Genomic DNA, 10,217 nt, shown 5'->3' on the forward strand with positions numbered 1-10,217 from the left:
CATTCCGTGTCCAAGGTCTTTTGCTCTTCTTGGCATCTGTTATTTTGGCACAAATCTTTTTGGTTTAAAAAAAAAAAAAACAGTTTGAGAAGGCTCAATTGTCCAAAATGAATTTCTAGATCTACGGATTTATCAACATCAAGCTCTAAAAATAAACAAATTTTTGTTGGAAAATATGTATGATCAAAATTTTTTTGCTTATTTATATTCTTTATTCTATTAGATTTCCAAATTTACTTAATACCACATTCCTAATCATAGTATATTGTGAAGGTGACTGTTTTACTTAACTCTTCTTTATTTATTTGTTTTTTTCAATCCAAATTGGAACGGTATGATATAGAATGAATCGAAACAAAACAAAAGATAAATAAGCAGAGAATAGAAACCAAAGTATAAATGAGAGGAACAAAGGATTTTAGGGGAGATTGTTCGTCTCCTAATCCTTGAACACAAGAAACGGAATTTTACCCATTTTAATAAAGATTCTCTATCTTGTTCATAAAAAATGGATATTTGTAGTTTTCATTTTTTTATATAGGTTTATTTTATCATAACCCTTTTTTAGATTTCTTACTTAACATAGTGGTAGGGGACAAACAAATATAGGTCAATTTATTGAGCAATATAGAACTTCTTCAATTTCAACTAACTTATAAAAAAAATTCACTTTTATTAGATTAAATGGAGTAAGGTTCTATTCAATTAGTATAGAAAGGGTTTGCATTATATATGATTGATAGAAATATATTATATTTATATATAATTGTTAGTCGTCCAAAAAGGATAAATCAAGTGATTCATTCTTTGTTTTAAGTATTGACAGATACTATTGAGTAACATATGTTCTGAATCAATTAACGAAGTTCATTTTCCAAAAACATCATCAAAAAAGGTGGAGGATTTTGAAACATCTCTAAAAAAATTATGATTATTACGAACTCAACGGGACTTACCGCCTCTTTCCTTGTCTGATTCAAGGGGGATCCCGTTGAGTTCTTATGCTTTCATGAAAGAGGATATTAAAAAGATAAAGATCAAACAAGGATCACTTTTTTTATTAGTGAGGTAATGAATTTTTTTATAAGGGTTTTTCCTTGAAAGAACAAACTTTTTAAATTTATATATAAATATATAAAAGAAATAGTTAATTTGATGGAATATTCGATTTTTTTATACCGGAATTTGTACTCGTCTTTATCATACTTCTTTTGTTTTTCAAGAAGATTGGATCATTAAAAAAGGGGGTTTATAACTTAGCTCCTTCCTTTTTTTATAAGTGAGCTTCTATTGTTTGTTGGGGTTTGTTTAGAACCAATGGTAAGTGGAAAGGCAATTAGATGATACTTCATCAGATGATTGTACAAAGAGGGCGGTAGGTTATAGAAAAGAAAGAACGGAAAGGAACACTACTACAATATTAGCTTTAGGTGGCGGATGATCGTGGCAGATGATCGTGGCGGATATTAGAAAAATCCTGTCGGATAAATTATATATGACACATTATTTAATTAGTGGTGGATATTAGAAAAATTGTCACAGCCCGTCCCGAATTATTTATTTTCGATGGTGTGAAATTACTTATTTACCCTTGGACGTTATAGTGTGTTGTGTGTATTGTGTACTTAGGTTTTGGACCCATCCATTATTTTCCTAAGTTTAGAACTAAGGGAAACTAAAAAGGACATAGTTTTGTTGGTTTTGGTGGGTGACCCACGTGGACACACACACACACTCTCCATCACTCTCGTGCTCTCTTTCTTTCTCTCCTCCCTCTCATACTTCTTTCTATTTTCCATACAAACCATACGGACGAACTTCGAACTCAAACTTTCACGCACAGATCGACGTTAAAAAGGTAATGTTCTTGTTCCCTACAAGCTTCTGAGTTCATTCGTACCCTTTTTAGGACTTGAAAGCTTGTAAAACCCGAGAAACCATCACCCCCGATTTGAGTACTGTTCACATGGTCATAATTATAGATGTTTCAAGGGATTTTAAGCTCATTGGAAGCTTTAGGATGTTCTCACGAAGCTCGGAGGACAAAAACCAAGCGATTTAGACATCAGGAAACTGAGTTCGACGAGTTTTAAATGGATTTCAAGCCTTGAAATTGGTAAAGATGTGTTCTTCTAGTTATAAGCTCTAAATTGAGACCAATTTCATGAGTTTTGGGTAAGAAATGACTGAGATACAAGGATTTTAAGATTTTCCAGTTTCCGGCAACGGCGACGGTGACGATCACCGGAGTTCGAAGGTAGAAGACAGAGAATATTCCGTCAAACTTTGACGGAATATTCTGATGCCGTCAGGTAGAATTAACGGTTTTTGTTACTTTTTAACGGAATATTCCTAACGGGGTTAGGGGATTCCGTTAGGGTTCCCTGCACGTGGCTGCACGTAGGGTCGTGCCCTTGTCGGTGCGTGACTGTGCGTGAGGGCTCCAAAAATTTTTTTAAAAATATGGGGATGTTCGTGGAGTTGTGTAGGTCACGATGGTATATTTATATACCTCAGTTGATCAATGTATGAGAAGTTATTAGCTAGTATTGGTTATGTGCTTTAAATTAACGTTTTTATAGTTGTTCTGCATATAGCGGAGACTTATCATGAGGACGAGCGCAGTCAAGGGCGACTTGGGGGCTACGACCCTTCGACATACCAGTGAGTGAGCTTTTGGTTTTCAGTATACACTTATATACTTGATATTTTCCCAGAAAATGCATTTAAATGAGTTATGATTTGAATTGCCATGCCAAACGTTTTATATTTAGAATATGTATATGATGTTTGCATATATATATTTGTGGTGCTGAGGATGCTCAGGTAAGTCCCATGTGAGTTTATGAGTTGTGAATATGAATAACGGTTGTGATCAATTGAGAAACTTTGAGCTCATAAACCTGCACCCCAGTGTTAGTGATTTAGCCAGAGACAGGGCTCATGCCTGTTTATGATGTCACATCCCACACCATATGCTCACATTGGATCCAATTTAGGTGCACAGTCTTGTCGTACAAACCATCATAAGTGATTCCGACTCGTAGGTGAGTAGCGATTTATCGCACAACTATCATGAGAGCGTAGTATTAAGCATAATTATATTACACTCAGTCTTATCGTACAGACCTTTTCAGTGATTCCAACTTGTGTGCAGTATAGTGCCATATAGGTCACTTGTTGTGACTCTGGCTAGATTGATTAATGAGCTATAAATTCAGCCATACAAGCTTCTGCAGGGGTTTCAGCCAATATGTTATTTTCCATGAATTTATTTTCACCTGAGTTACTATTCTGTTTTATATTTTGGCATGGCATACTTATGAATATGGATATGTGAAGCATGATTTGATTTTATATATATATATATATATATATATATATATATATATATATATATATATATATATATATATATATATATATGTATGTATGTATGTATATATATATATATGTATGTATGTATGTATATATATATATGTATGTATGTATGTATATATTTATATTCTATTTCTGAGAAAATTATATATGTTTTACGGTGAGGGGTTAGAACATTTTGATAATGAAATGGTTTTGAAAAGCTTTGTTTTTGCCCACTCACACTCTCTGTTTTGCGCCCCTCCAGGTTTTAGGTAGACTTGCTGTTGGTGGCATTTGAGGATCTCGGTGGTTCTAACAAAATATATTATTAGTAGGACATCTTCTGGTACTGTATAACTAGTACTTGTCATATTGGACTGCAACTAGACTTTCTATGCTCTGATTAGGAGTATTTACACTTATATCTTATCCCTAGCACTTTCTGTTTATTAGTGCACATTAGTAGCTTTCAGTTTTTACTTATTCGTATATCTCTTATCCTTATCGCTTCCGCACTGCGCACATGGCTACGTCACCCTCACGTGACGGCCAGCACGCCTTGATTTTAGGTCGTGGTGTGTCAATTTGGTATCAGAGCCTAGGTTTAGTAGTCATGTATATCTAGTGAATGATCTAATCATTGTGATGTCTTCTGTCAGAACTATGCCGCCTCGTAGAAAACCACGTCACTCAGCTGAGCCTAATTTCCCTGATATTGCTTAGTTAGGGGAAGCTATAGCTAATGTCATTCAGTCTTCGCTCCATACTCCTCAAAAGACACCACTTGAGACTGTGTATAATCTGAAGCTGAATCATTTCATGGGTAATGAAGGACATGAAGTAGCGAAGAAGTAGCTTAATCATGTCGAGAAGACTTTCCTTGTGATGCAGAGTCAGGGGAATCTTCCTATTAATAGGTGGGTCGAGACGACTACCTGGTTTCTAGGTCTGAAGCTTACATCCTAGTGGAGACAAAAGTCTTATCAGATGCCACCAGAGGTAGTAGCCGATTGGGAGGTGTTTAAATAGTTGTTTCAGAAATGTTTTATTCCCCCTGAGTATATTGTCGCAAGAAACAAGAGTTTACGCATCTAAAACAGGGAAAGATGTCAGGGAATGAGTATTACAAGAGGTTCATTGATTTGTCTCGATATGATCCAGAGGTTGCTGCTAATCCGGTCGAGATGCTCTGTCGCTTCAGGTTGGGTACTAAGAAGAAATGGCGTTCTATAGCGACATCGACTCCCTGTGCCACTTTGTCACTTCAGAATGAGTTTTACTGCAGATTGAGGACTTAGAGGACATGCCTAGTGAAAGTGAAGATGAAGAAGAAAAGAACGAGAACCAAAGGTGAGATGATAAAGGTAAAGGTCAATCATTTCATGGACCTCGTAAAACTCTGAGTTTTAAGAGAAGTGGTGTCAGTTCCAGCTCTTCTAGTGGAGGTTTGAGCTCTAATGTACAGATGAGAAGTGGTAGATTTTTTGGAGGCAGAAGGACTTTGGTGGTTCAGGTGCTCCTTTATGCCACAAGTGTAATAATAGGCATTTTGGGGAATGTATGAGAGGCATCAATGCATTTTATACTTATGGATAGATGGGGCATAGGGCTTCACATTGCCCTTAGAATCAGCAGAGGCCCCAATAGCTTTCTTTATCACCACCTGTGCTGATCCAGCAAGCTTCAGGACCTAGTAGTTATGGCCAGACTGGTCGTGGTGGTGCTTATCATTACCAGGGCGACACCGCTCCTTATGCTTCAAGGCAATATCAGTACTCATAGGACCTTCATTATCAGGGTGGTTACCCTTAGTATCAGGGAGGTTCCATGCCATATCAGCCACATTCAATAGGTGGATCCTAGTGGTACCAAAGGGGACAGCCCTAGCAAGTAGAGATTGCTGCTAGCAGTGCAGGATCTTCGAGGCAGTCTGGTCAGCTAAGACAAGGATGTGGTGTTCATGCTAACAGAGGTCATGGTGGACGACAGCAGAATCAGGGACATATCCATAACATGACACTGCAAGATGCTCAGAACAATCCTGATTTAATCATGGGTACATTAAATATTCTTGGTCATTTTGCTAGTGTATTGATTTATTTTGGTGCTACGCATTATGTTACTTCTCATACATTTGCTCAAGTGACGCAACCTCATCCTACACCTCTAGGATATGATTTAGAGTTTTCTATGCCTAGAAGAGAGATGTTATGTGGATCGGGTATACACAGAATATCCAGTGATGGTTGAGGATATTGTTATGCCAGCTAACCTTATGCCGTTGGACATTGTTGATTTTAATGTGATTTTGGGCACTGATTGGTTACACTACAATCGTGCCAAGATAGACTGCTATGGAAAGACAATTACTTTTCATCGTCCTGGATTACCTAAAGTTACATTTGTAGGAGAGCCTACCGGGGTGAGGCATGGTGTTATTTCTGCCATGAAAGCCAAAAGATTGTTGTTGAAAGGTTGTGTGGGATATTTGGCTCATGTGGTGTTGAATGATAACACTCCTAGTAATGTGGAGGATGTGTGTGTAGTCAGGCATTTTTCGAATGTGTTCCCTGATGATTTACCTGGATTGCCGCCAGACAAAGATGTGGAGTTCGTTATTGATCTGCTTCTAGGTACGAATCATATATCTTTGACTCTTTATAGAATGGCTCCTGCTGAATTAAGGGAATTGAAAGTTCAGTTGCAAGAATTAGTGGATAAAGGTTTTATTCAGCCTAGTACTTCACCCTGGGGAGCTTTAGTCTTATTTGTGAGGAAGAAAGACGGAACATTGAGGCTATACATTGATTACAGGCAATTGAATCGGGTAACAATTAAGAACCGTTATTCGTTACCTCATATAGATGATTTGTTTTATCAACTCCTAGATGCCTGTGTGTTTTCTAAAATTGACTTGAGGTCTGGTTATTACCAATTGAAGATTAGAAGTGAAGATGTCCCTAAGACAGCATTCAAGACTCGATATGGCCATTATGAGTTTCTTGTGATGCCATTCGGGTTAACTAATGCACTAGCAGCTTTCATGGATTTAATGAATCGAGTATTCTAGCCATATTTGGACAGGTTTGTTATTGTCTTCATTGATGATATTCTGGTATACTCTTAAGTCTGGAGCAGAGAATGTTAGACATCTTAAATTGGTGTTGAAAAGTTTGAGGGAACACCAGCTATATGTTAAGTTTAGCAAATGCCAATTCTGGTTAGATCAAGTGGCATTTTTGGGACATGTTATATCAGCTCAAGGCATTCGAGTGGATTCTCAAAAAGTGGCAACTGTGGAGAATTAGGAACAACCTCAAACCGTCACTGAGGTACGGAGTTTTCTTGGCCTAGTAGGCTATTATAGACGGTTTGTTAAGGATTTTTCGGTTATTACTTTACCATTGATGAGATTGACCAGGAAAGATGTTAAGTTTGAGTGGGATGATAATTGTGATCAAAGTTTTCAGCAATTGAAGTATTATCTCACTCATGCACTTGTTTTAGCACTCCCAGATGATAATGGTAATTTTGAGGTCTACAGTGATGCTTCTTTAAATGGTCTGGGTTGTGTATTGATGCAACATGGTAGGGTGATTGCTTATGCTTCGAGACAATTGAAACCTCATGAGAAGAATTACCCTACTCATGATCTGGAGTTAGAGGCTATCATCTTTGCTCTGAAGATTTGGAGACATTATCTTTATGGTGAGAAATGTAAGATCTTCACAGATCATAAGAGTCTTCGGTATCTTTTTACTCAGATGGATCTAAATCTTCGGCAGCGAATGTGGATTGAGTTACTTAGCGATTATGATTGCACGATTGAATATCACTCTGATTATGTGAATGCAGTGGCGGATGCACTTAGTAGGAAGACTCCAACTAGACTTAATGCCATTTATGATTGTCATGTTCCTCTTCTTGCAGATTTAAGGTCCACTGGGGTGGAGTTAGGAGTGGAAGATCAAGAGGAAGCCTTACTTGCTAATTTTCAAGTTAGGCCAATTTTAATTGATCGAGTTCTTGAAGCTCAGACGAATGATGAAGAGACCCAGGAAATAATTCAAGCAAGAAATCGAGGCAAGAAGAAAGATTTCAAAATTCGAGAAACTGATGGCATGCTTATGCAGGAGAGCAGAATGTATGTGCCAAATAATGCAGAGTTAAAGAAAGAAATCCTTGATGAAGTGCATATTTTGGCATATGCAATGCATCCAGGAGGTACCAAGATGTATCATACCATTCGACCATTTTATTATTGGCTGGGTATGAAAAGAGAAATTGCCGAGTATGTGAGTAGGTGTACCATTTGTCAACAAGTTAAAGCGGAAAGAAAGAAACCTTTTGGATTGATGCAGCCACTTCCCGTTCCACAGTGGAAATGGGAAAATATTATTATGGATTTTATGTACAAGCTTCCTTAAACACAGAATGGTTATGATGACATTTGGGTGATAGTTGATCGGCTCACTAAGTCAACACACTTTATTCCAGTAAGGGAAAAATATTCATTAAGCCGATTAGCTAAGTTGTTCATATCGAAAATTATGAAGTACCATGGTGCTCCCGTTAATATTATCTTGGATCAAGACTCGAGATTCACTTCTAAGTTCTGGATAGTGTTCCAGGAGGTTCTTGGTACGAGATTACTTTATAGTACGGCATATCACCCTCAGACAGATGGGCAATCTGAGAGAACCATTCAGACATTAGAGGATATGCTGAGATCTTCAGTGTTGCAGTTCGGTGATGGTTGGCATGATTGTTTGGATTTGATGGAGTTTGCTTACAACAACAGTTAGCATTCGATTATTGGTATGGCACCTTTTGAGGCACTCTATGGCAAGTCTTGTCGAACGCCATTATGCTGGTCAGAGGTTGGTGAAAAAGTTTTAATGGGTTCTGAGATAGTGGATGAGACTACTCAGAATATTCAGGTGATTAAGTCTAACCTGAAAGCGGCCCAGGATCGATAGAAAAGCTTAGTAGACAAGCATGCCACTGACCAGATGTATAATGTAGGTGATTGGGGATTTCTGAAACTATCATCATGGAAAGGTGTTGTGTGGTTTGGAAAGAAAGGCAAACTGAGTCCTAGGTACATTAGACCATATATGATCATCGAGCAAGTCGGTGAGGTTGCTTATAGACTTAAGTTGCCTCCAGAGTTGTCTAAAGTGCACGATTTTTTCATGTATCTATGCTTCGTCATTATGTTGCAGATCCTACACATATGATTCCTCCTCAACCTTTGGAAATTAATTCGGATTTGACTTACGACGATGAGCCAGTGACTATTTTAGATTGGAAAGATAAGGAGTTGAGGAATAAGACAGTACATTGGTGAAAGTTTTGTGGAAAAATCACTCGGTGGAAGAGGTTACTTGGGAGACAGAGGATCGGATGAGAGAGATGTATCCACGCTTATTTTATGACTATTAGTGGATGTATTTGTAGTGTATAATTTCAAGGACGAAATTTTATAAGGTGGGTAGATTGTCACAGCCCGTCTTGAATTATTTATTTTCGACGGTGTGAAATTACTTATTTAGCCTTGGACGTTATAGTGTGTTGAGTGTATTGTGTTGTGGGTATTGTGTACTTAGCCCGTCCTAAGAGTTTATGCATCTAAAACAAGGAAAGATGTCAGTGAATGAGTATTACTGGAGGTTCACTGATTTGTCTCGATATGATTTGGAGGTTGCTGCTAATCCGATCGAGATGCTCCTTTGCTTCAGGTTGGGTACTAAGAAGAAATGGCGTTCTATAGCGACATCAACTCCCTGTGCCACTTACCAGGAGTTTTATGAGGTTTTACTGCAGATTGAAGACTCAGAGAACATGCCCAGTGAAAGTGAAGATGAAGAAGAAAAGAACGAGAACCATGGGCGAGATGATAAAGGTACAGGTCAATCATCTCAGGGACCTCGTAAGACTCAGAGTTTTAAGAGAAATGGTGTCAGTTCCAGCTCTTTTAGTGGAGGTTTGAGCTCTAATGTACAGATGAGAGGTGGTAGATTTTCTGGAGGCTTGAGATTTCAGAGGCAGAGGGACTTTGGTGGTTCAAGTGCTCCTTTATACCACAGGTGTAATAATAGGCATTTTGGGGAGTGTAGGAGAGGCAGCAATGCATGTTATACTTATGGACAGACGGAGCATAAGGTTGTACATTGCCCTCAGAATCAGCAGAGGCCCCAACAGCCTTCCTTACCACCACATACGCCGATCCAACAAGCTTCAAGACCTAGTAGTTATGGCCAGATTGGTCGTGGTGGTGCTTATCATTACCAGGGCGACGCCACTCCTTATGTTTCAGGGCAGTATCAGTACTCGCAAGACCCTCATTATCAGGGTGGTTACCCTCAGTATCAAGGAGATTCCATGCCATATCAGCCACATTCAGCAGGTGGATCCCAGTCGTACCAAAGGGGACAGTCCCAACAGGTAGAGATTGCTGATAGTAGTGCAGGATCTTTGAGGCAGTCTGGTCAATTAAGACAAGGACGTGGTGTTCATGCTAACAGAGGTCGTGATGGACAACAACAGAATCAGTGCCATATCCATAACATGACACTGGAAGATGCTCAGAACAATCCTGATTTAATCATGGGTACATTAAAAATTCTTGGTCATTTTGCTAGAGTATTGATTGATTGTAGTGCTACGCATTCTGTTGTTTCTCATACATTTGCTTAAGTGACGTAACCTCATCCTAAACCTCTTGGATATGATTTAGAGTTTTCTACGCCTCGAGAATGTCCAGTGATGATTGAGGATGTTGTTATGCTAGCTAACCTTATGCCATTGGACATTGTTGATTTTGATGTGATTTTGGGCACTGTTTACACTACAAT

The sequence above is a fragment of the Malus domestica genome, chromosome 11 (assembly GCF_042453785.1).
Source record: "Malus domestica chromosome 11, GDT2T_hap1".
NCBI classification, from domain to species: domain Eukaryota; kingdom Viridiplantae; phylum Streptophyta; class Magnoliopsida; order Rosales; family Rosaceae; genus Malus; species Malus domestica.